The 26,737-nt window shown below is 31.4% G+C and overlaps 1 pseudogene; it reads left to right on the forward strand.

Annotated features, from left to right (window-relative positions):
- The first annotated feature begins 14,897 nt into the window (after positions 1-14,897).
- On the forward strand, positions 14,898-26,014 carry LOC125875117 (protein unc-13 homolog; annotated as a pseudogene).
- The last annotated feature ends 723 nt before the right edge of the window (positions 26,015-26,737 follow it).

Below are 26,737 nucleotides of genomic sequence, written 5' to 3' on the forward strand. Positions count from 1 at the left end.
TTATTTCTCTTATCTCAGTGTATGTAGGACAAATTAAATAATACATGTTACTTCTTTTATCCCATTTTATGTGACACAAATAGATTAATTTTATGAATCAATCGAACTTTTTATATGTTTTTTACTAATATTTTAAGTTGGCAATTATCATGATTTATAATATTTTTTAAAAATTTAAAAAATTAAAAATAAGACAAACAAATTAAAATGAAAGAACCACTGAAAAAGGAAAAGTAGTGCAGCTGCCAGGCAGGCATGTCGACCATGACCTCATGGTTATTGTCACTTATATCCATCCCATTTTATGTGACACAGATAGATTAATTTAAGATCAAATTACTTAACTACACTCCTTTACTTACCTTAATATCCATTTATCCCTACTTATTTCAAAATTTTCAAAAATCCCTTATTTTACCTATGTATCCCGTGCACAACGCTATGTATCCCGCTATGTGTAATGTATCAAACCTAATGTATTCCATGCACAACACTATGTATCCCGCTATGTGGAATGTATCAAACCTAATGTATCCCATGGACAACGCTATGTATCCCGCAAATATCATTTTAAGGGATTTTTGGTAAATAGAAAACTAGAAGGGATAAGATGTTATTTAGTACTTATAATATGTGGTTCCTATAATTTATACTTAATTTAACGAATCAATCGATTTTTTTATATGTTTTTTTATTAATATTTTAAGTTGGCAATTATCATGATTTATAATATTTTTTAAACATTTTTTAAATATTTAAAAAATTAAAAATAAGACAAAGAAATTAAAACGGAAGAACCACCGGAAAAGGAAAAATAGTGCAANACAAACAAATTAAAATGGAAGAACCACCGGAAAAGGAAAAGTAGTGCAGCTGCCAGGCAGGCATGTCGACCATGACCTCATGGTTGTTGTCATAGTACTTATAATATGTGGTTCCTATAATTTATACTTAATTTAACGAATCAATCGATTTTTTTATATGTTTTTTTATTAATATTTTAAGTTGGCAATTATCACGATTTATAATATTTTTTAAACATTTTTTAAATATTTAAAAAATTAAAAATAAGACAAGCAAATTAAAACGGAAGAACTACCGGAAAAGGAAAAATAGTGCAACTGTCAGGCAGGCATGTCGACCATGACCTGCCTGGTTATTGCCACTTATATATATGTAATGGATGACACATATAGATTAATTTTATGAATCCATTCAATTTTTTTATATGTTTTTTTTACTAATATTTTAAGTTGGCAATTCATGACTTATAAACATTTTTTTAATATTTAAAAATAAAACAAACAAATTAAAACGAAAGAACCACCGGAAAAAGGAAAAATAGTGCAACAACCAGGCAGGCATATCGACCACGGCTTGCCTGGTTATATATATATATATATATATATATATATATATAATGGATGGAAATGGATATATAAGAGATAAATACTTGATGAAAAAAAAATTAAAAAATTAAGAATTAATTAAAGAAAAAAATAGTCAATTGGATTAATAAATAATACTGGCATATAAGGAAGAACCGAAGAAAAAAAAAACCCAAAAATATAAGACTGACAAAGGGTTTACTTTATTTTTCTTCTTTGCCTCTTGTTTCTCTTTCCTCTTTTTTCTCAGTTTGTGTTTTTTTTTTCTTAAATATATTTTGAAACCAATTTAATTCCTCTCTTGAATACTAGATGGGTTTGGCCGGTGTCAACACGGGCCCAACAAATTGTATTTTCAAGCGATGGATATATTGCATAGTCATTGAGTGAGTCCACTCGAAACCAGGGCCAGAAAGTAGGAAACCAGGAGTAAATTATCAGCTATTCTTTCAATTTGCTACCCGCATTTTGGTGGGTGAGTTTTCATTATTTCTTTATCAAATTGTGTTATGATTGGTTTAGATTCATATTAATTGTGTTCTTTGTAATCGTACAGTCATATATTAATTTGTACTTCTTAGTTGATTACAATATATATAGTTGATAATCTAATTAGTTTGAGCTTGAAATGTTTAATAAAACATCTCAAAGAATTGAAGACAGTCTTACAAAGTCAATATTAAAACATGATTGATTCAAATTGAAGTGAATTAGAGAAATTAACAAATAAAAAGTAACTGCAAATTTAACTGTTTATGATTTTTAATTATAATTACATCAATAATAAAATTTCAAAATATATGCATAATAATTAGCAGCAAATTATTAAAAAAAAAATTAATGTTGTCAAGTATTTATAGTATACATAGCAACTAAAAAGGAACGGAGGAAGAAGTAGACTAATTGTTTTATACTTAGGGTTTCATCAGATCTGATCGTCTCTTTTATGTATGTATCTCCTTCATCTGCTTTTGGTTCTTTGATTAATCTTGCCTCTTATTGGAATTTGTTTCTTTTGTGTGCATCTTTGGTATGTTTTCGTAACTGAATTTGGGGTTTTTTTGGTTGTTTTGGAGGCCCTTATTTTTAGGTTGAGCCGCTCTTGAGCTGAAATAAGTACGGTGCACATTATATTATTTTATTCACATTTGGTTGAAGATATTAGATTATCCTGGATTTATTTATTTCACCATTCTTAACATATTGATGATATAAGTTATCCTATATAATTGATGAAATAACTTATCTCAGAATTAATTATCCCGAGATAACTTGTTTCCAACTAAACGGCCCAGTTCAATTAGTGTCACGACCCGAGCCTATACCCTAGACGTGGCTGGCACTCAAGAACCATTGTTGGTCCCCAAGCGAACCCTCATCCTGGCTGACTTTAAGCGGAAGACTAACTCAAGCATACAAAACTTAAAATTGAATAAAAATTCAGGAAACTTAAATACAAAGCTTTAACTCAAAAGAGAACTCTGAATAAAATAAATAATTTCACTCGCCATAAAATAGGCAACTTAAGTCGTTAAAGCATTTAATAAAATAAATGATACATACTTCTCAACAATACTGACTATCTATGAAGCCTCTAATTGATAAAGATGGAAGTGGGGACAAGACCCACAACATCCTAACTAAACTGGAAGTAAATGAAATCCTCCAGAAATAAGGAGGCTCACCATAGCTAACTCGAACTCCCGGATGTATCAACGAAGCTCCTGTTGATGATCCTGAATACATGTGTCTGCATCATGAGAAGATGCAGGCCAAATGGCTCAGTACGTGAAATGTACGAGCATGTAAAAGGAATTCTAAAGCATAACATAAGCTTGAACTTGATAAAAAAAAAACATACTTACCTCTTCTCAAACTTACTCAACTCAAGGAATACTCAAGGATAAGATACTTAACTCAGAGATTACATACTCAACTCAAATATATGATACTTGACTCTGGACACTCAACTCAATATAAAGCAACAATACACATACAATATATGGAAAACTTCTAAAACAGTAAAAATCAACTCAATGTATTTAAGAATACAATATACTCAGTTTGTATGCAAGGATACAATATAAACTCTGTGTATATAAAAATACATATATCTCTGTGGGAGTTTCTCTAACCGACAACCATCGCTTAAGAGTTATTGTGATGATACAGTGTTTTGCCTCATGCTGCCAGGGTCGTCCTATACCTTGCCGAGGGTATATAACCTGACTAATAAGTGGATCTACTAGTCTATGCTAAAAATCACTAAGGAATCATCTAAAAAGTATGACCCTTTTCTACCCATGATGGCTACATGGTGTATGGGGGCTGGGAGCTGTCTGAACTCTCCCCCATATCGATGCTCAATACTACTCTCAAAATATGATACTAGCTCTTATGTTTAAAAACATACTTTTTTTTATGATTTGAGATAATTGCTAAAAAACTTAGCTTAAAAGCTCTCTTGGAATCGATGTTCCCTTTCTTGCTCAAAACTGTAAAAACATTTACTCTTGGGACTTAGTTCCCATATAATCTTTGAAGAAATGAAGTTTACTCTTACTCTTTACTCAACTCAAATCTTAAGTCTTAAAACAAAGTTAAAACGTTTGTAAAAGACTTCTTAAAATATGGTTCATGCCGAATTATGGATGTGAACGACTCAATACAAGGTTTTCAATAACCATAGATAGAACTCAATACTTGGAACTCAAGAACTTCAATGATACTACTCATTTCAAGAATGCTCAACTCAGAGGGTTCATGCGGAATTATGAGCATGAACTACTCAACTCAAGGACTCAAATATACTTCTCATCTCAAGACTGTTCAACATATAAGGTTCATGTGAAATTATGGGTATGAACAATTCAACTCAAGGACTTCATGGGTAACATGTAATAGTCCCATGATTAGAATTATAATCTCAAAGGGGATTAAGNCTTCTCATCTCAAGACTGTTCGACATATAGGGTTCATGTGAAATTATGGGCATGAACAATTCAACTCAAGGACTTCATGGGTAACATGTAATAGTCCCATGATAATCTCAAAGGGGATTAAGAACTCAATACTCAAGACTTAGAACTTGAAAATACTACTCCTCTCAATGGTGCTCAATTTATGGAGTTCATGCAAAATTATAGGCATAAACGACTCGACTTAAAGGTCTACATAACTACATGGAACTCATGTATACGACTCTTTTCTTTCTCTTACTTACTTTCTCAAAACTTAACTCAAATCGATTATGGATCTCAAAGGATTCACAACTGAACTCAAAGGCTTCATTGAACTTTACTCTTAACTCTCTCTTGAATGTGAATTATGAATTAAAGAGTTATGGTTCGTGATATGAAGGATCTCATGATGACAAAGTAGACTCATGAATACATTCTCATTATCCTCATACTCACTTGCTCGAGTCTTGAAACAAGTTACTAGAAGCTGTAGAAGACTCCTCAAAAGGGCTCAAATGGACTTTCTTAGAATGTTCGAAAGAATCCTCAAAACTTAACTCTTAACTCTATCTTGAATTATGAATTATGAATTCAAGGTTATGATTCATGTTATGAATGTTTTCTAGGTGTTTAGAAGTAGTTTAAAGTGTTTAGAATCAAAGGGGAGTAAAGGTACCATTTGAAAGAACCAAATGGACGAAACGATGAAGAACGGGTGAGGGCAGGCAATCCTGGCGCTCAGAGTGGCGCGGGGCGCCATCCCCTAACATTTAGAAAAGTGGTTGGGGGGCTCTGGATGGCGTGACACGCCATGCCCCAACCCAGAAAACTTCGATGACTTTCTTTGCTCGTTTTCTCACCTTAACTCGCCTAGAATTGAACGGTTTCTTCCCCAATTACTTAGAATCTCGAAGAACGCTTGATCCTTTCCTTTTTTCTCTTATTTTCTCTTCTTGAACTCTCAACTAAAACCCTAGGTGTATATAAGGATTATAAAACTGAACCTAATAGGATTAGACCTCTAAAATATTACTAAAAATGAATTAAATCTGATTAGATAAGGAAAAAAACAAAACACCTCTTACTATTTTCGGCTAGTTTTCCTTAACTAGATAACCTAACTTCAAAAGGTCATATCTCACTCATCCAAACTTGAAACTTAGCAAACTTGGTGGCGTTGGAAAGATAATCCAAACATATTTCATTTTACATCTTATAGCACACCTAACTCATTTTGTGCTGAGAGTTATGGTCGGTTGAGGTTGACCCAAAACTCATACTTAGCTTAACTCTCCAAATTTCAGATTTTTGTTATTTCCAATTTAGTTCTTTTAGAACTCAAGATGCTACATCTAGTGACTTGACCTTAATACTAAATAATCTTTTAATTCCTTGGCAAAAACTTACTCACTACGAAGGATGGTTCGAGTCTTAGTTCAAATTTTTTCCGGGGTGTTACAATTAGTATGGTCTTGCCTTTATTGATTAGACTTTCTGGTGCAATGTTTCCTTATCCTTTGTATTTGGATTTGTTGCACTCGAGCCGAGGTCTTTCGAAAATAGTTTCTCTACCTCTATGAGTTAGTTGTAATGTCTGCATACATTGCAGTGCTTCTTCTACCCATCTCGATCAAAAGCCTCTTCTTCCCTCTTTGAGGGACTTATTCTTTAGAATTTCTTAATAGAAAGAGGAAATTCGTTGTTCGGGAGAAAATATAGAGAATCCGCGAGAAGCTAGAAAAAGAAAGACATGATGGCATGAAACTTGATTACGTACGCTGATTGTTCATCCACTTCAAACACTCACAACATACCATTTTTCGTGTGAAATGACAGGAATTGGTTTGGTTACCTAGGGAATCCCAAGCAAAGCAATCTATGCAATTTCCGGGTTCAGTAGTAGGATTAAAAAATCTAGAGATAACTTATCTTTTATGTCTATTTTACCCTTGCAATTAAATACTATTTATCATCTAACACATTTTCAAAATATTAAAATTTAATAAAGTCAAAGGATAATATAGTAATATTACCTCTATTATTTATTTCTTAAGAGGTGTGCCAAATCAATAACGGACAACTATTGTTAGACAGAGAAAGTATGTTATAAGTAAGATAAATGGTTACAATTACATGTGGTTACTTAAAGAGAACTGAAATCAACGTGTTTGTTCACTAATAAAATTGGTCATAACTTGCAGTACAATCTACACAATTTTTCGTACAACAATCCATTGCTATGTTCGTACTCAAAAGTCCCATTTCTATATAGGCTAGCAAGGTAAGCCCGTGCTATGCACAGGTCCAACATGTCCAATATGAGCTAGTCTCTTTTTATACATGTATAAGTTAGCTCGCATTAATTAAAGGGAAAATTGTATAAAATAGCAAACTATTAATTCAAATTAAATGTTATAACCACAATTTGATTTAATTGTAACCTGTAGCAAATTGTTGCCATTTCGCCTCTCTCCCTGAATTTCTCGCTCGTCACTCTTGTTTCTCACTGGGTAGTGTCTCCTCGCCTCTCTCACTTTATACAAACACAAATGTCTAAAATGTGTTTGTGTTGTATAAAGCGAGAGAAAATTGTATATATACATATCTTTTCGTTCCTCTCTCTCCCCTCTCCCAGATCTCGCTCGCCACTCTCATTTTATACAAACACAAATACATAAATTGTGTTTGTGTTTGTATAAAGCGAGAGAAAATTGTATATACAAATACAAATACATATATTTTCATCCTATACATTTATGATTATACAAATACAGATTTTTCCCTACCCAGTTTCCTTTTGTCTTCTTTCCCTTCCCAGTTTTCTTTTGTATTTCTCTCTTTATATAAACACATATTATACAATTGATTCTTTTGTATATGTATACCGAAACATATTATATAATTGTTTCTTTGTATATGTATAACGAAATATACATACTAATGGCCATAGCAAACATCGCGTATGTTTGTTATGGAGCGCAATTATGCAAACTATAATTATAGCATACAAATATGTTTTTTTATGTTTGCTATATGTGAAAGTTGCTCTTAATTAAAAGGGGCAAACATCACCAAACTATAGGAATGATATTCATATAACATCACTTTTGTTATAATTGCACAAATATACGCGATGTTGCTATGGAGCGCAATTATGCAAACTATAGCTATAGCATACAAATATGATTTTTATGTTTGCTATATGTGAAAGTTGCTCTTAATTAAAAGGGGCAAACATCACCAAACTATAGGAATGATATTCACATAACATCACTTTTGTTATAATTACACAAACATGATTTTAGAAAAAAAATAAGTACACCATCATACGTGAGCATTTTCATCCATCTAAAAGGATTTTCCACGCCTCAAAATACATGTGGTGGCTATATATACGCCTTTTGAGTATGAAAATGTTGAGCTTCTTCAGAGGAACATTCTCTCAAAGTACATGTGGTGACTATACACCTGTTGAGTATGAATATATTGAACTTTTTCTCCTGCAGATAGCAACCTGCAAATATATAATACAAGATGGTAGAGACAATTTTTAAACATGTATATATAATCTCAATTTCATTTCACATCGAGAACATACAAAGGTAGAGCAAGTATGCTATTGAAAAGTATGCAAGACTAAACTGGAATATTCTTCAACAATCAGTAATAAAAAAGCCAGTATGCTCTTGAAAAGTAGAGCAGAACTTTTAAGCCCCCTGAAAAAATGATCTAAATTAAAACTCACCTATCTGCTATGCCATAGTAAACATCAAGAGGTTTTCCTTTAAAGAAAAATGGTGGAGGTTATATGATACTAAAACTGTTTTTTCATATTACGCTAGTTTTTCAATAAATGCATAATTAGTCCACAAATTTGAAACTCTTCTTATCATGACAATTTAACACGGTGAGGTTCCCTAAGGTGTTCTTTTCCCATCAGGTGGATACATAAGTTTCGACTAATCCTTACAATTGAATATGTGTATCCATATTGGAGATTAACATATCATTGGAACTTATTGAAGATTTGAATAAATAGAACACTTATCTCTTTCTTTTCTTTTCTTAATTTTAGTACATGAACTATCAACAACTATTCATCATTAAAAAAACACACCTCAAATACCAATTGTCCTACTGAAAAACCTCAAATATCAATTGTTCTACCGGAAAGATAGTGATATTTCAGGTAGGAAATTGACAAACCTGATAGTTGAAGTGTGTTTTGACAAATAGTTGGTAATAGTCCTGATAGAAAATTCACACGCTTGATAATTGAAATTCTGCAACTCGAAAAATTGAGATACTTTAGGTATATTTTTTTAATCAATAACTCTAAATCAAATAAATTGTAGAAAAGTTGTACAAAAAGCAACAAAGATCGTACTTTTAAAGTAGCAATAATGTGAAGTGCACCACTACGTGTTACTAAATAATCTATTTATTTTTTTAAATAACAAATGAAATCGTAATAGAAAGTTGTATATACCAAATAGTTAAACAAGCATCTTTACACTACTTGAAAAATTTAAAATTATTTCCGCTTTAGCTAACGTACTTTCAAACTTTATTCTTATTAAAAAAATTTCTTAAGACATCTCAAATTTATTTTTGGAGAGTTAAGTTGTGGGTGAGATAGTCGCTCAATTGCAATCAAATGATGGACTTAAATGCTTACGTGCATATGTCATGTCCCCAAGTTGATCAAATGAAATCCTCCCAAATGATATACTACCATTTTATAGGAATATATCACCGATTAAAGAGAATAAAGAAATTCTGAAATCAAAATTAGGCAAAAATGATACACATAACAAATTAACTACTTTAGAAAAGCAATAATTATCAAACAATTTCATAGCAGTCGTCTCGTTCCTTACCTCGCAATATGTGAACTCCAAAATAAGTTATGTGCATATGCAAAACTTTTCATTTCTTAATTCATCTGCAAAGTGTAAGATCAATTGAATTGGTAGAAACCCAACATGAAAAATTAGGATAAAGTAAAAAATAAAATGAAAGAAATTTATAGTTATATTAAACTAAAATGCAGAAAAGTAACAGAGAACAAACCAAAGAGAAAGAAAAAGGGGAAAATGAAGAATCTATATATAATATAAAGTCAAATGTAGACAAGGTGACACTTCTCTTAAGGCCACCATTGTTGTTTATCTTTTTTTTGACATTTTCTCTATTTTTTTTCTTATTTCTTAGTTTAAAAATTAACTATAACCTATCCTATTTATGAGGTTTCATTAAAAAAAATTTTAACAATCACATATTAATTCATTGTCTATAAGCTACTACATTGATTTTATTAATTATACTGTATCAGTTGAAGAAGTGAAAAGCCACTCCATGTCTTCTCCTTTCGTAATCCATCTTAATTACTCTTTTTAAAATTTCCATATTTTATTTTATACTTTTTAATATATATACACTAAAGTTGGAAAAAAAATAATATTATACTAATTTAGGTCAAGAAATTTTCAATTCATTTTACCTTCTTCTGATTATAAACTAATACTAATATTTTGTTTATATATATATATACTAGATAATGGTGCCCGTGCTATGCACGGGCCCAATAATATAAATGGTATGTTTTTGGGCTAATAACGGAGTTTTTGAAGCGATTGTTTGTGTGGATAAAGGAATAAGTTTTTTTATCACAAACCTGTACTTTCTTTGACACTATTTAAGGCATAATAAGTATACCCACATACAACATTTTTGAAATATTTTATGTTGTCAATTATCATGATTTATAGTATTTTTATGATAGATTCACTTCAAAAATCAGTGGAATTATTTGTATTTTTTTGAAAACATATTTTATGTTGTCAATTATCATGATTTATAGTATTTTTACGCAATTTTTAAAAATAAAAAACACAAAAAAAATTAGACAAATAAATTAAAATGGACCCAATATATGTTATTTTTGTTGTCTCAATTTATGTGACACAAATAAAATTTGGAGAGTCATCCAAATTTTCATATTTTTTTTAAAAATGTTTTAATTATTAATTATTGTGATTTATAATATTTTTATGTAACTTTCAAATAACCTACATTATTGGTCACTTTGTCCTAATTTATGTGATATGGATAAAATTACAAAATTAACCCTTTTAAATATTTTAAGTTGTTAATTATTATTATTTATAAATTTTTTTTGATAATTTTAAAATGATATGTGTTATTTTTTATGTCCTAATATATGTGAGTCTGATAGAATTTTGAGAGTGAACCTATTTTATTATATAGCTTTTAAATATTTTAATTTGATAATTATTGTAATTTTTAATGTTTTTTAAGTCATTTGTAAATGATATATGTTGCTTCCTTTGTCCCATTTTATATAGTATAAATAAAATTCCCAAAACCAACTCAATTTTTAATATATTTTTAAAAATATTTTAAATTATTAATTATTGCGATTTATAATATTAAAAAAAAATAGAAAATGTACAAAACTTGTATCAGCCTAAAAAATGACCACAATAATTCGAAGCCTACAAAAAGCAATAAGATTGTACGTAATTTTAAATACTTAATATATATTATTCCGTTTGTCTCAATGTATGTAGCATAGATAAAATTTCAAGAGTCAATCAAATGTTGTTAATTGTTAAGATTTACAATACATTTTACGTAGTTTTCAATAATTTCACATTAAATAATACATATTACTACTTTTGTCTCATTTTATGTGACATTGATAGATTAATTTTAAGAATCAGTCAATTTCTTTTTTTGTGTTTTTTTAATAAATATTTTAAGTTGTCAATTATCACGATTTATTATATTTTATACATAATTTGTAACGATAGATTAATTTCAAGAATCAATAGAATTTTTTTATATGTATTTATTTTTGAAATATTTTATGCTGTCAATTATCATGATTTATAGTATTTTTACGATAGATTCACTTGAAGAATCAGTGGAATTTTTTGTATTTTTTTCAAAACATATTTTATGTTGTCAATTATCATGATTTATAGTATTTTTACGCAATTTTTAAATATAAAAAACACAAAAAAAGACAAATAAATTAAAATGGACCCAATATATGTTATTTTTGTTGTCTCAATTTATGTGACACAAATAAAATTTGGACTCAATTTATATGACACAAATAAAATTTGGAGAGTCATCCAAATTTTCATATTTTAAAAAAAAATGTTTTAACTTATTAATTATTGTGATTAATGGTGTTAAATTGTCCAATAATATAAATTTTAAAGGTACAACCATAAAAGAAGAATGCGCAACACTATCTAAGCACATGTAACACTTGTCATGTGCTAAGTAGTAGATATTCCCACTTATTATATATAGTAATAGAAAAATGTATATAGAAATGACATATTTATTATTTAACTAAATAATAAATATGTAACTAAAAATCTTGTTAGCTTTTGGTTGAAAGCTAACAAGATAGTTACAATGACAAGATAGTTACAATGATAGTTGCATTGTGGCTTATTATATATAGAATATATATATATATATATTATAAATTTAATGTATTTATAAGGAGTAACTACTCATAATTCATCACTCTTCAATTTCTACTCTTAATAACATCTATAACTCCCACAATTTTATGTTCATAACCCCCAAACTTTAATTTGTAATGCCTTATTGTATTCCCCTATTTTTCCCTATATAAACTCATGTTTTGTTCATGAATATTCCCAAAGTTGGTCTTTCTTTTCTTCATCACTTTTGAGTTGTATTTTATAACTTGTAACACAAAAGGAATATATAAAGATAAGAAATATTTCATCTCAAGTCTATCTTCTCATTTTTATGTAGTTAGTTATACTTTCATAATTGAATGTGTTTTTTACGTATTCGTTATACTTCTCCAAGTAAGTATATATACATGATCAATAAAGAAAATCTTCATGACAATGATATTGAGGTAGTTTTGATAGTAGTAATAATATTTTAAATGCATTATTTATGTATGGTTGGTCGAAAAGTTAATCTAATTTAACAATTACATAATTGAGTTTGATTATAATATTTGTTAGATTTCAAGTAATCATGAATTTTGATTGTTAGTACACTCATTATTTTTTTTTTTGCAAATGTATTGTATAATATATATTTCTTTCTTCTCTTTTCATATAATTATTTTTGAATTGGTATAATTGAAATAAAAATATTATAAATATCATGCATATTGTAGTATTATATCAACAATCGTACATACATTTTTTGTGTAAATTAATTAGTAGCATATGATAAGGGCTTTGGCACAGTTTCAGGGAGTGGAACATGATGATGGATCTACTTGTAAAGGAAGGCTTAAAAAACTTTTTGAAGCATATATAGAAATTATTTTTGCTAGAATTTTTTTTTACTTTTGACTTGTAATAGTAGTTTTGTTACACCTATTGATAATGTTATTCAAAAACTTTTGTTTCAAAAAAGAAATAAATGTCTACATAGAAGATTATAGTCTACAAAAGATAGAGAAAATTTTAAAATAAAATATATCTTCAATTCAATACAGTAGATTATTGTTTCAAAATTAACCTCTTATATTTCATTTACCTTGCCACTAATATATCAGTTTTTGTTTAGCAAATAATATTGTACATATTGAAGAAAAATGAAAAAAAACTATCTGTATTATCTTCATTGCCTAATATCAATGTATATAAATATTACATACCACTTCATTTAAAAATAAGAAACTATCAATTTATATATATATATATATATAACCGCATGAAGCGTGGATAATTTTACTAGTATAAAAAGAAGGGAAAATGGTTTGATATACCCCTCAACTTTGTCATTTGGAGTTGATATGCCCCTCATTATGAAAGTGGCTCATATATACCCTTACCGTTATACAAACGGTTCACATATATCCCTACCGTTACAAAATGAGCTCACATATACCCTTCATTTAACGGAAGTGAAAAAATTAGTTTTAAATTTATATTTTTGACTTTTAATTTTCTTAAAAATTATTTAGGGGTATATATGATTTTTCTAACAAAGTTCAAGGTATAGTTTAATCTTTTTCATACATAAATTATTTTTTGACTTCTTTTATTATAATTATTTGACTTTCTTATTCTTATTTTTTTTTTCATTTCTTAGTGTAAAGAAAAAAATTTAAAACTATTTTTTTGTGGCTATATTATAATTTAAAACTAGTTTTTTTGTCTATATTATAATTTAATTTTTGTATTTGAAGAAAAAAATTTGGTCATCTATAATAAGTTTTATAAGAATATTAATGAAACATAAATAAATTTGACCATCAAAATAATAAATCTAAATTAGTCATTGAAACAAAAAAAAAATAAAAAAATATATATTTGAGNTATATGTGAGTCATTTGTATATAAATAGGGATATATATGAGCCATTTTCATAACGGGGATATGTCAGCTCTAAATGACAAAGTTGAGGAATATATTAGATCTTTTTCCGTAAAAAGAAAAAGAAAAACAGATACTGAGAGGGAGAAAATGGAGAAATTGAGGAAAAAATCAAGAAAAATAATTATAAATTGGAAAAGGGAGGTGCATATGGGCTGTTGTACGGGTAGAAACACACGTGTAGTTAGGGGTGTTCATAGTTTGGTTTGGATCGGTTATTGGTCAAAACCAAAACCAAACCAACTTAATCGGTTTTAAAATTATCAAAATCAAACCAAACCAAACCAAATATAATATACATTTATCGGTTTGGTTGTTTTCGGTTTTGGTTTGGTTTGGTTCGGTTATTAACCATACATAAAAATAAAATAAACAATTCATTCAAAACGTGAAAAAAAGTGACAACAATACATTCTAACAAAAAAATAGTTAGAATGACTGGCATTACAAAACTTTCGATCATTGAATTTACTGAATAAAACTTCAAAATTCACTATTTTGGCATAGAAGGAAGAGATTGACATTTTTAGTCCCACAAAGAATTTCCATAGACACTCATATACAAGAAACCAATAAGAAAAATGTTCTCACCTTGGACATTTTTTCTTTCATACGTAAATTATAAAAATAATTTTTGATGAAACATATATAAAATCTTTAAAATTGTTTATGAATATAATATATTATGTATGTATAGTAATAAAATTTATGTATATAACTTGTTGGTTCGGTTCGATTATTTCTTCGATTTTTTTCGAACAAAACCATACCAAAACAAATACTATCGGTTCTTAATAATCTAAAACCAAACCAAACCAAAACCCAAATTAAATCGGTTTATTTAATCGATTTGATTTGGTTTTTCGATTTGGATCGGTTTTTATCCGAACCATGAACACCCCTACGTGTAGTATATGTGTTTACTTTTTAATGGGCCAAGATTAGTTTTATAGTACTATTTGATATTCAATTTGTACAACTTATTTTTTAATGGGCCAAGATTAGTTTTATAGTACTATCTGCAATTCAATTTGTACAACTTTTTAATGCATAGTTCGTCCAACATTTATAAATAAGGGTAATGTGGTGAGCCTCTTATTTCTCAATGTTTATTTCATTCTTCAACGGTCACCTTTTGGAATTAAGAGTAATGAAGGTTCAAATGATGATTTCTTTCTATGGGGTTTGCCTCCAAGAAGATTATCAATTTTGCCAAAGTGTAACTCATTCATCTGCTTTTGGTTGTTCGTTTAATCTTGCCTCTTAACGGAATTTGTTTCTTTTTTGTGCATCTTCGGTAACTGAATTTGGGGGTTTTGGGTTCTTATTTTTTGGGGGCCTAAAGCCACTCCGCCCTTGGTGAATGCAAGTGTGAGTTGTTAAGCAAGTGGGTTTACGTTGAAGTTGCAATGGAAGAGTAAGTAATCTTTAAAATCCAGTGGATTCTTTCCTTGTTTTGATTAATAGATCTTGAAGTTGGTTTGAAGTCAATCTTAAGGTGAAAGATTCTTGATGTGTTAAGAGATTTGATGGTAGAGAATTTATTGGGCTCCAATTGAATGTGTTGTTTGTATTTGCAGGGAGAACTCTACAGAGTTTCTACAAAGATTTCGGAGAGATAGGTGGATATTAAATTGCATACTTTCAGGAAGCTTAATCAAGAAGGTGGTAATTCCTCCCGGAGCTGTTTCCTTGGATGATGTTGATCTTGATCAAGTTAGCCTTGATTTTTTCCTCAATTGTGCAAGAAAAGGTAGGGAATGTCCTCCACAAAATATAGCCTCTACATATTTGCTTTAAAATGGATTGCAATCATCAAGTCAGGATTGATTTTTTTTTTTTTTTGAGTAGGCGAACTTCTTGAACTATCTGAAGCTATTCGAGATTATCACGACAACACTCTGGTCCCTCATATGGTAAATTCAGACTTGCACAGACATTATTTTCTGTTCAATGGTCGCTATTTTATGAATGTTCTTGTTCGGGATTGCACATGCATTAATTTCTGTTGAATAGTTACTATTTGTGAATGTTCCAGTTCCAGAGGTTTATCTACTGCAGCATAGAATTATTCCATACGGTATTGTTGTGCAGCACTTTTTACCTATTCCAAAACATTATTTAGTGTGTTCTATTATCAATGTTTATTTTCATTCTTCGACGGTTTCCTTTTGGTAGTAAGAGTAATGCAAGTTCAAATGATGAATTCTTTCTAGCTACAAATCCTGAACTCTCGGGTTTGCCTCCAGGAAGATTGCCTGTCCCTATTTCCACATCACCAATTTTGCGAACACTCTCAACGTCAGAATCAATTGATACTGAACCATTTGAAGAGCTGTCCAGTTTGTCCAAATCTCAGTCTCTCAGTTCCACACAACAACAAGAGTTAACAGTTGACAACATTGAGGATTTCGATGACGATGATGATCTAGATGAAGTTGACAGTCAAAGGTATTCAAGAAGAGTTCTCAATGATGCTGCTGATCTTGTGCTTGGATTGCCGTCATTTGCTACTGGTAAGCATGCTTATTATAGGTGTATATGTGTATGGTGGACCAGTAACTTCTGCTATCATAAGTGTGACCATTTCATTTTGGCCGTATTAGGTTGTAATTTGCTTGTCTTTTAACTCTAAGGTGTTATATCTATAGTACTGGTTATACCAGAAAAATAAAAGATGGGGAGAGTAATGGTTACCATTTTCAAAAAAAAAAAGACCGGGAGGGTAAGAGTACTTCGAGATTTCTCTCTGGTTCTATATTTGTACTACTGGTTACTTTGTGCTTAGGGTGCTGACACATGACTAGGAAACTATTAACAACATTGATGCAGATGTATTGTATAACTGCTTTAGTTTCTGTGCAATTTTCACTCAATGATAAATGGATTTTTTTAATAAGGGAATTTAACCACTATACTTTCAAGCATTGTATCCTAATGATAAATAGGTTTCAATTCTCATCCATGTTAATTGTAGTTCGAGCAACGCACCAAGGTCGTGAACATAGCATACTTCTATAGTAGCTTGATATTGGGAGAATATCTGTCCCCTTTTTATTAGGAGCATAAGAATCCACCTTAATCTCCAGCACACTTGTGTGATTTTTTTGATTTTCTAACTTCTTCCAGCTGATAGGCATTATTTAGTTTTTTAAAACTGTAATCCTATATGTTTTTTTTCTTTTTGTAGATTAGAAAGAGTTAGCACTATCTTGATGCATGTTTAATGTTTTTCTGACCTTTGACTATCATAAACAAAACTAGTTGTCAGATTATTAAATAGTTATATAAGTTTTATTCCTGATCTTTGACAGCCCTAATTTTTTCATTTGGTGCTTTTTAAGCATTAAGAGTTCCCGCTAATGTTTTCTTCAACAAACATTCAAGTATTTATTACTCTGCTGTGATAACTTCTCTCGTACCTAGTAGCAATAGTATTCAATTTGTTCTGAAGCTTATTTCATCTTTCATAAACCCTAACCAAATGATAAGTTAAGTTCTGTGCTTGTGCACGAAAATCAGTGACACGGTGATGTCATTTGATCCTCACTTATTTCTGGCACCTTCTTGGTTTGAAGTCTGTTTGGGGAATATCTCGATAAATGTTAAATGTGAAATTGAATGAAGTGAGGTCATTATATCCATTTAACTAGTTTATTTTACCTCTACTTTGTAAACAGCCTATGGTGGGGGTGCAAGAGTTTGCTTTGGAGCTTCATATTAAATCCATACTTCCTTTTGCGTTTTGATGTTTGAATTCTTTGATTTTATACAATGTTTGAAGCCTTGAATACATGTTTTGGCACGTAATAGGAACTTCCAGATTGATTACTGGAACAAGTATTTGATGAGAAAACAGTTTAATATAATATTCTATTCCAGTATTTCCTGATCGGTTACACTACTTCACTTGTAGATTCCACTATCTTCTTTCAAAATGTATTCTTTTCTTGCTTTTACGTGGATGGATGGGAGATACTTATACTTTAGGCTGTATTTCTTCCTAGCTATTGGTGATGATGATCTCCGTGAAACAGTATATGAGATCCTTCTGGCTGCTGCTGGACCTTCAGGGTATTTCCGCCTTTTCTGTTTCTTGGCTTGTAACATCTCCCATCCAATTACTTTAACGCATTCTGTATGCACGGAGGCATCATTGTACCATCAAAGGACATAAAGAAGGAGAAGACATCTAGATTGATGAGGAGGCTGGGCCGTAGTAAGAGTGACAATGTAATGACCCAGTCACAACATTTATCTGTACTGGTCAGTTTGTTGGAGACAATGCGTGTCCAGATGGAGGTAGGACAATGAATGACCTTTACCTTCTGTCAGATGTCAGATTACTTCTAGGTTATGTTGTTCGATTCACACTAGTAATGGCATAGATATCTTATTAGTTTCTTGCCCTTAAGTCAACAAGTTGGGATAGCTTGCCTGCTGTTTCATTGCAAATCATTTAGAAAATGAAATAACTTAATAAGCAGTAATTTTTTCTCCTTAATTTTTTCTTTTAGTTAAGGTTGAGGTGTTATGCCAAGAGGTGTTCAAATATTATCAAAGTACAAAGTTGCCTTGAGCTGTTATGTTGGTGATTTGTTTGGTATATGGTGCTAGTCTCCACCAGTTGCCAGTTGGTAGTGAGTATATAATGTAAATAGTGTTCCTAGTGCTAGACATTCATTATTAAATCATAAAAGTGATAGCTAACAAAAAGGGATAAATTTCCCAAAGGGAAATGTTAGAAGAAAAAGAGGGAAGAGAGATATTGAAGATCCGACTCTGTTATTTAGGAATTTACAGTTTCATGCTTACTGGGTTCTTACCTGATTAATATGTACAGATTTCTGGAGGCCATGGACGTCAGGACAAGACTTGGTCTCCTTAATGCGATGATTGGAGAAGTGGGTAAAAGGATGGATACAATCTTGATCCCACTGGAATTGTTATGTTGTATTTCACGTACCGAGTTTTCCGACAAATAGTCATATATTAAGTGGCAAAAGAGATAAGTAAGTGCTGTCTTTCCCTCTAAATATGATGATTCAATTTTTTCCTCCCCTCCTCTTTGTAATTGCTGTAATGCGATGACTTGGTCTCCTTAATACGATGATTGGAGAAGTGGGTAAAAGGATGGATACAATCTTGATCTCACTGGAATTGTTATGTTGTATTTCACGTACCGAGTTTTCCGACAAAAAGTCATATATTAAGTGGCAAAAGAGACAAGTAAGTGCTGTCTTTCCCTCTTAATATGATGATTCAATTTTTTCCTCCCCTCCTCTTTGTAATTGCTGTAACAAGCTTTGCAAAGTTGAAACTCAATTCATATGATAATGTATTTAACATTTCTTTTTTATTTATGAAACTAAAAGAGACAAGTAAGTGCCGTCTTTCCCACTTAATATGATGATTCAATTTTTTCCTCCCCTCCTCTTTGTAATTGTTGTAACAAGCTTTGCAAAGTTGTTTATTTATGAAACTAAATTCATATGACAATGTATTTAACATTTCTGTTGCATATTCTTTTTCTGTCAGTTCAGTTAAACATGTTGGAGGGAGGGGCTCATAAATCATCCTGCTATAGGGTTGGGGAATCTGGGCGAAAAGCAAATGAGCTAAGGGTTCTTTTAGCTAAGATAGAGGAATCTGAGGTGTGTACATTTCTCTCTGTCCCACTTTTGCTGAAGAGAAATTTCTGATTTATTAATACTTAAGTATTTGCAATTCTATATTGGTCATGCATCTTTGCAAATAGCCAAATACTGAACTTTATAATATGTTAACTTCTTTGAAAATAGTGAAATGCAATATTCAGACTTAAAGTAGTGGTCTGATTGCATATTTCAAGAAAATACTGGTCGCTACTCATTAATCTTCAACTTTCACAATTTTTTTCAAGTTGAACTTCAGTACTCTTTTATTCAGCTTCAACTCAGAGTGGGGGGCTTAGGATTTGAAGGCAGTGCACATGCTTTAACATACACCGCATCTCCGACTTTGAGTAACATTATGCATTTAGTTGGTTTAGTTAGTTTCTAATAGAATTTTTAGTTTATAAACAAAGAAACCAATCAAACCGAAATGACTTGGGTTAATTGCATTTTTATAACTTCAGCTTTAATTTTTTTTATTTTTTTATTTTTTTTGATTTGCACCGGGTGTTCGAGTCTCTTTGAGCCCCGACTAATCCCGGGGGTGCACAGGCCCTCGGCAAGGAGTTTCCCGCAAGTGCACCACGGTTAATTCAGGTTTTACCCAGTCCGATGGCCCTCAGAAATTGTTTGCACCTAGTGGGTTTCGAACTTGAGACCTTGAAAGGGAGCAAACCCCAAGGCTCAAGTCAATTGCCAGCAGGCCAACCCCTGAGGGTTAACTTCAGCTCTAATTAAGTTTAGGGATCTCTTTTATTTACCTATAATATAAAAGGAAGAGCCAGGAAACACGTGTCCCTCTATCATCGATACAAACAATGACAGGAAGCACGTGGCCCTACAACATCTATACAAACAACGAACTAACAAAATTATAATTTAACCTATCATTCTTTTCCATAAAGGAATTGTAAATTGAATCATGATTTACCAATTTGCTTAATGGTTGATGCCAATGAATGTAAATTTGCGGTAATCCTAGTTGGATTTCATTTTCTTGATTTTATTGCCGAAAATAAGTATGTTAAATATTAAATATATGGATTGAAACTACAAATGCACTCCACTTCTTTCAAACAAATTAAATACATTTTTGATTTACTTGAGTGTTCTGTTTTGAAGTTTGATCATCATATGTCTAATCATAGGATTGCTTAGAATTAAAGTTTTGCTAAGAGGGTTTTCATCTTTTAGATTGGAGGTTCATTATCTATTGAGTTACGAATTGTCTGTTCCTGGCCCTCGGGGGTTTCATGTTTGAAAAAGGAAGTGTCTATTTTTTGGAAATTGACATGTTTTATGTTCTTGTACTTCTATTTATTCTTGTGTACTCTCCTAAAAGGACTTTTTTTCAAAAAAATCTTATTGACCCATGGAATTAGTTCAATTGATGTTTGTTCTTGTTTGCTTGTTTGATGCTCTTCATCATTATTATATGCACTCTCGTCTTCTTATTTTTTTCCCAATCCACGGACATTTTGATACCATACACTATGAACACCCATGTCCTGATACCATATCACAAAGAAAGGGTTCTTTTTGATGCTATACCAGATGATATGCCATAAAAAGTATCATTTCTTTGTTTCAGTCTTTTCCTCCTCCTGCAGCAGAGATGCAAAGGACAATGTTTAAAATCTTTGAGAGAGATCGCTATGCCACTGGCAGAAAGGCCAGCTCGAGGTGACTTAACTGGTGAAGTATGCCACTGGGCTGATGGTTATCACCTGAATGTCAAATTATACGAGAATCTACTTCTCAGTGTTTTTGATGTTTTAGATGAGGGAAAGCTCACAGAGGTCAGTAAAACCCACTTGAATGTCATTCTCTCTAATTCTTGCCATTCTTGCTATGCCTTATGGTGCCAGGATAAAGATGACCATCTTGTTTCTTACACTGGAAAGGTATACTCTTGGGATGTCACCTTTCTCTTAAAAGAAGGTGATATTCTTAAGGGTCATTGGATTTACAGTCTTGGTATGTTGTGTACTTATGTTTGTAATAGAGGGACATGATGAGTGAAGGTGTTAAAAGGGCATGAGCCACAAAATCACATGGAAGGAAATCTTGAAAAACCTACATTCTCTTGGAATTCATGCAGACATAGCGAATAATAGGTCACAATAGAAAAGGTTTATATAGTTGGGACTATGTTTTAGTCATGTTAGTAGTTATTTAGGTCTTGCGTTTTGTAGGAGTCCTTTAGTCTTATAGGAGATNGGAAATCTTGAAAAACCTACAATCTCTTGGAATTCATGCAGACATAGCGAATAATAGGTCACAATAGAAAAGGTTTATATAGTTGGGACTATGTTTTAGTCATGTTAGTAGTTATTTAGGTCTTGCGTTTTGTAGGAGTCCTTTAGTCTTATAGGAGATTTATATGCATTTGAAAAATATATAGAACTTCTGGAGCTTATTATTATTATTATTATTATTATTATTTAATTATTATAAATAATATGGGTCTTAAGGAGCTTAAAATGGAACGGTATGAATTATGATCAGTGAGGATTCATATAGCTGAGGCCCTACTTGCTTAGGATTGAGGTCCAGTTGTTTTGTATGAACAAAATAACCTGTTCTCTGTGTATAATAGTAAAATCCTGAACAGTAATGCAATGGATGATGTTATGTGAGTACATTCCTTTGGAAATCGATTTATAGGTTTGAATGACCAATTATGAACTTCATCTTTTCCAACCAGGAAGTTAAAGAAATTTTGGAGCTTCTTAAGTCCACATGGCGTAATATGGGAATCACAGAAACCATCCACTACACTTGCTATGCTTGGGTATTATTTCGACTGGTATAAAATGACAAAAAAGATACTGGTTTCTAGTTAGAGTTGCTTAAAACATTACTAGCATTTGCTTGACTACTAACCTGCTGATGGTATATCAATTGTTTGGACTAGATTTTACTTCTTTATCAATTATTTGAGTGGTGATGGACCACAAGCTCTTTGGAATATGTGGCATAGCCTGCAATTTCCTATTTAGAAAAGAAACTGATATTTCTTGAATCTAGCTTGAAGTAGCAGGAAAATCGTGGTTCGTTGGCTGAGTTACTAAAAGATTTGGAAGGCTTTGTTCTTTTTATGTTAGTTAGGTTTGCTGATGTCCTCTTGGTGTACTTATTGACCGATGCTAACATTCAATGTCAGTTTACTTTTTTGCATAAAATGAATCTGGGAGTGATCAAGAGTGGCTATCACTTCAGTTTCTCATTTGTTTGAATGTCCTGAGTATTGAGTGGCCATTTTAGATGCTTCATCCTTGTGTAAAAACTAATGATGCATCAAATGTGAGGTTGTACTTACTGCTCCCTGCTTAGTAGCCTATCTGCATTCCGTTTGTGGTACCTATAGGAACCTGAATTTTAATAATTTTGATAGCAATTTTACTATTCATAATTAACAGTAGGTTGTATGGAAAAATATCATACACTATGTTTTGTGATTACTCAGGTATTATGCTTTTATTAATACAGATATCAACAATCCTTGGTGAAGCTACCAAAGAAGACCAAATTACCCATCATTTTGAAATAACCTTGATTTAACTTAACTGAAGAATGTGTAGCCTGGCTACTACCTATAAGATTGTGATTAGTCACTTAGAGTTGTAACTTAATCTAGCTGAATTAAGGTGATTATTTTAAATGTGTGTATTATTTAAGGAAAAATGATGTTTTCTCTTTGTGTTATTGAACTTAGAAATTTGACCTTTGTCAAATCAAATGTGCTATTATAGTCTAATTATAATTTATAACTGCCTTAACTTCACCATGGACTGAAAATTGGTTTTCTGAAATACTAAACCCTCATCCTCTCCCCGATCCACATTATTTAACTTCTGCAAATGTAAGTAATTTTTTTTATCCCAATAAGAAATTGGCTGTTAGGCAATTGCTTCCATCTTCTTTAGTTAACTGTTTGTAAATAAATTCCTGACATATTGCATCAATTTCTTCTTTCTTGGTTACCCACCCTTATTTCAAATTTGGTTACTTGGTTGAAGCTGATCCCTCCATCAATTCCTCTTTGCTTATTGTTGGTGCGTGATTGCCCTATTTCGATATATGCCCCTTGTGTTGTTGCAGTTTGTCATCACGGGAGAGTAAAGGATATTGCAATATGTCATTGAACAGTTGAAAAAAATACCATTAAAGGAACAAATGGGACCGCAAGAGAGAATGCACTTGAAGAGTTTGCGTTCTAGAGTTGAAATGGAAGGGATTCCAAGAATTGACTTTCTTGCCGTCTTTCTTGTTGCCAATTTCAAAATGGGCTGATAAGCAGTTGGGAGACTACCATCTCGATTATGCTGAGGTTTGTGCACGATTCTAGGCGATTGCAAATCTTGTGCACATGATAAGTCATTTGTTTTAACTTACATTTACATGTCTTTTCCTGTTTCAAAATTTTGTTCGTGGGGTAATACAGACACTGATCAACTCAGAGCTTGTACTATGAACTCTGTTTAGCAATTTAAACTCTAAATTTTCTGGAAGTTCCTTGTCCGGGTTTTGTTTGGATTTCTTGGTTGCTGCTCGAGTCGGAACTCGTATGGAAGAGGTCGCTGTCTCCTCTGCTCGTCTCGTCCCCGTTCGCTGCCCGCAACAAGGTAAACAACTCGTCACCCTTTTTGTTGTCCACTTTGAATTCGTTGTGTTGGTCTGGTGTATTTTTTCTTTGTGGATTTGAAATGAGTTTATGTGATGTGTTCAGTCTGAGTTATCCCCTTCATCTTATTTTTCTAAAATGAGTAATGCGTGTTTCGTTTTCAAGATGATTTAATGCTTGTTTGAGCCTATTTTTCTGTTTGTGTTCTTTTCGAGTTCGTGGTTGTACCCCCTCTCTGTTCGTTGTTCTTTTCGAGTTTGCGCCTTAAGCTTGTGTTGTATATTTGTTAACCTTGCTAAGACTGTCTATCCCTCCCTTTACTCCCTTTTATGAAGTTGCAAGCAATAAAGTCCCATTCTCGGTCATGTCTAGAAATTATGTATTTTTCTGTCATACTTTGTTGATATTATATGTTGATTTGGTTCATGACTAAAATGTTCAGCTTCCTTTAGTATCATTTGGCTCAGTTGCTACCGTTCTCAACTTTGTGAAGTTTAGTTTCCATTTATTCCTTACTAGTCGCTATTTGCTGTATGTTAAGAAGGAAGATTTTGTTTACTTGTGCTCCTTTGAATTCAGTGATGTCGTTTTCCAGTCATAGGAAGCATGTCTTGGCCTGATTGCTTTCTGTTAATCATTGTTGGAAAACTATATTTGTTTTCTCTTGGCGATTACAGTGACTTAGTGTGGGTATAAAGTGGGTTTATTATGTTATAAGGTGTTTGTTTTGAGATGGATTTTGTGAAGCTTTGTGTTGATTCATTGTCTAAATTAGTGTGTATTCTCTTGTTTCATTTTTTATATGTGTTTTAGGATAATTTCTTCGATTCGTAATGTGTAAAGAATCATGCTAAGCTTACTGTAATGTCTTGTTGTCCTTGGATGCCATCTCTTCATTAATTGCTTAGGACACAAATGTTTGGCTCTTTAAATTATTAGTTGAAAACTACATTTCTTTATTTCTTTACTGTTAAAGTGTGATATATGAGTCGTACGTTTTCTTTAATCCACTGTTAGTTTGTTTGAGAAAATACAATAGTATTATATGCTCTACAACGAGTATGAAATTGATTCACTAGTGTCTTGCATTGTTCTGTTCCATTAGTGTGTTTCATTATATTTTTGAACATAGTTTCCTCAAGTCTTAATGTAAATGTATGAGCAATTATCTATTGGTGCCCAAGTGTCTGTATGTTTAATTTGATTGACAATTTCATTTTAATTAATTTTCCTTTAGTCGCTTATTAATTGCTCTCTCTCTTTTGTTTTTCTTGCATGAACCTTTGAGTGAGTCCATTGGATCCGTGCATTTCATTTTGAGCCAAGGAGGCTAAATCTTGTTCGTTTCGAGTTGAAAACCGAAATACCAGCCGCGTAATTTGATGCACAGGTCCCAAGAACCAAAAATAATCTAATATACAGCTGATGTATACAGCGTGATGGAGTGATATACATCAGCTGTATATTGTGTATAAATGCAGCATAAATGGGCCCAAAAGTCCCCAAAATTTCAGAAATTGTATTTTGTTATTTTGGGCCTAAGCCCTTTGTCTTTTACTATTATTTGTTAGTTTAGGACAGGTGGAGGATTGGGCCTAAAGCCCACTAAAAAATCAAATTGCCAAGTTAGTTTAGGACAGGTACAAAGGAAGAATTGGGCTGGATCTAAATGGGTAAAAAGCCCAAAATAAAATTAGGCCCAAGTACTGGCCCAGGCGGACAGAACCAGACTTGGGCCCAATTTCTTCTTCATCTCGTATTTATTTTAATTGTTATTGCTTGTTTATTTGTTTGTTTAATTTTAAGGTTGTTCCCTAAATCAATTCCCCAAAAGATAACCACTTTAAATCGAATACTTATATTTTCCTAAAAATTGAATAAGTACTTGTTCTCTTCCTTGAATTACTTTGAGATATCTCACTTAAGTAATATGCCCCCTTTATAATATTTCCCTTCCCCTTAGGAATGATTTGAAGTTTTAAAATTGTTATTTTCTCAATGTTGATTGAGTTGCTTAAAATAATTAGCCAATTAATTACCGAATAATCGTATGTTAGCGAATATTTCGGGTGCTTTCAAATCTTTCTCGAAATGTTAATATAAACCCTGAACCCTTTTTCAATTGATTTTTATTGTTTTAAATCTTTTGAAAAATAGTTTTCTTTGGCGACTTTAAAGCCCCCTTTTTTTTAAAAAAAAAAATAAGACAACTCCGAAGTCCAACAAATATATATTTCTTCTATCTTTTTTTTTTCTTCAAATTTCTCCTTCCTCTGATTCCTTTTCCTTCTTCTTACTTTAGAGTCACTTCTATCTCTTTTTTTTCCTCACTATTTTCACTTTTGTTTAATATTTTTCTCATTCAAGTTCTAAGTATGGACACTATCTATTTTCAGTTTTTGAATTGAAATATTTGTTAATATATTACTGTTATTGAGATTTTGATTATTTATATATGCAATTTAATATTTTAATTTTTTTATATTAATTGGGCCACACTTCAAAAGGCGAGATATGAATGTTAGTTTTTTTGGTATTAATTGCAATGAACATATTATTTTTACATATTCTCATTAATTAAATATTTAATATTCGTAATTCTTTATAAATGTAATATAATGATCCAAAAAATATATTATTCTTCATCTCATATCTCCTATCTGATATCTGATATCTCATATCTCATCTCATA

Source organism: Solanum stenotomum, chromosome 1 (assembly GCF_019186545.1).
Source record: "Solanum stenotomum isolate F172 chromosome 1, ASM1918654v1, whole genome shotgun sequence".
In the NCBI taxonomy this organism is placed as follows: domain Eukaryota; kingdom Viridiplantae; phylum Streptophyta; class Magnoliopsida; order Solanales; family Solanaceae; genus Solanum; species Solanum stenotomum.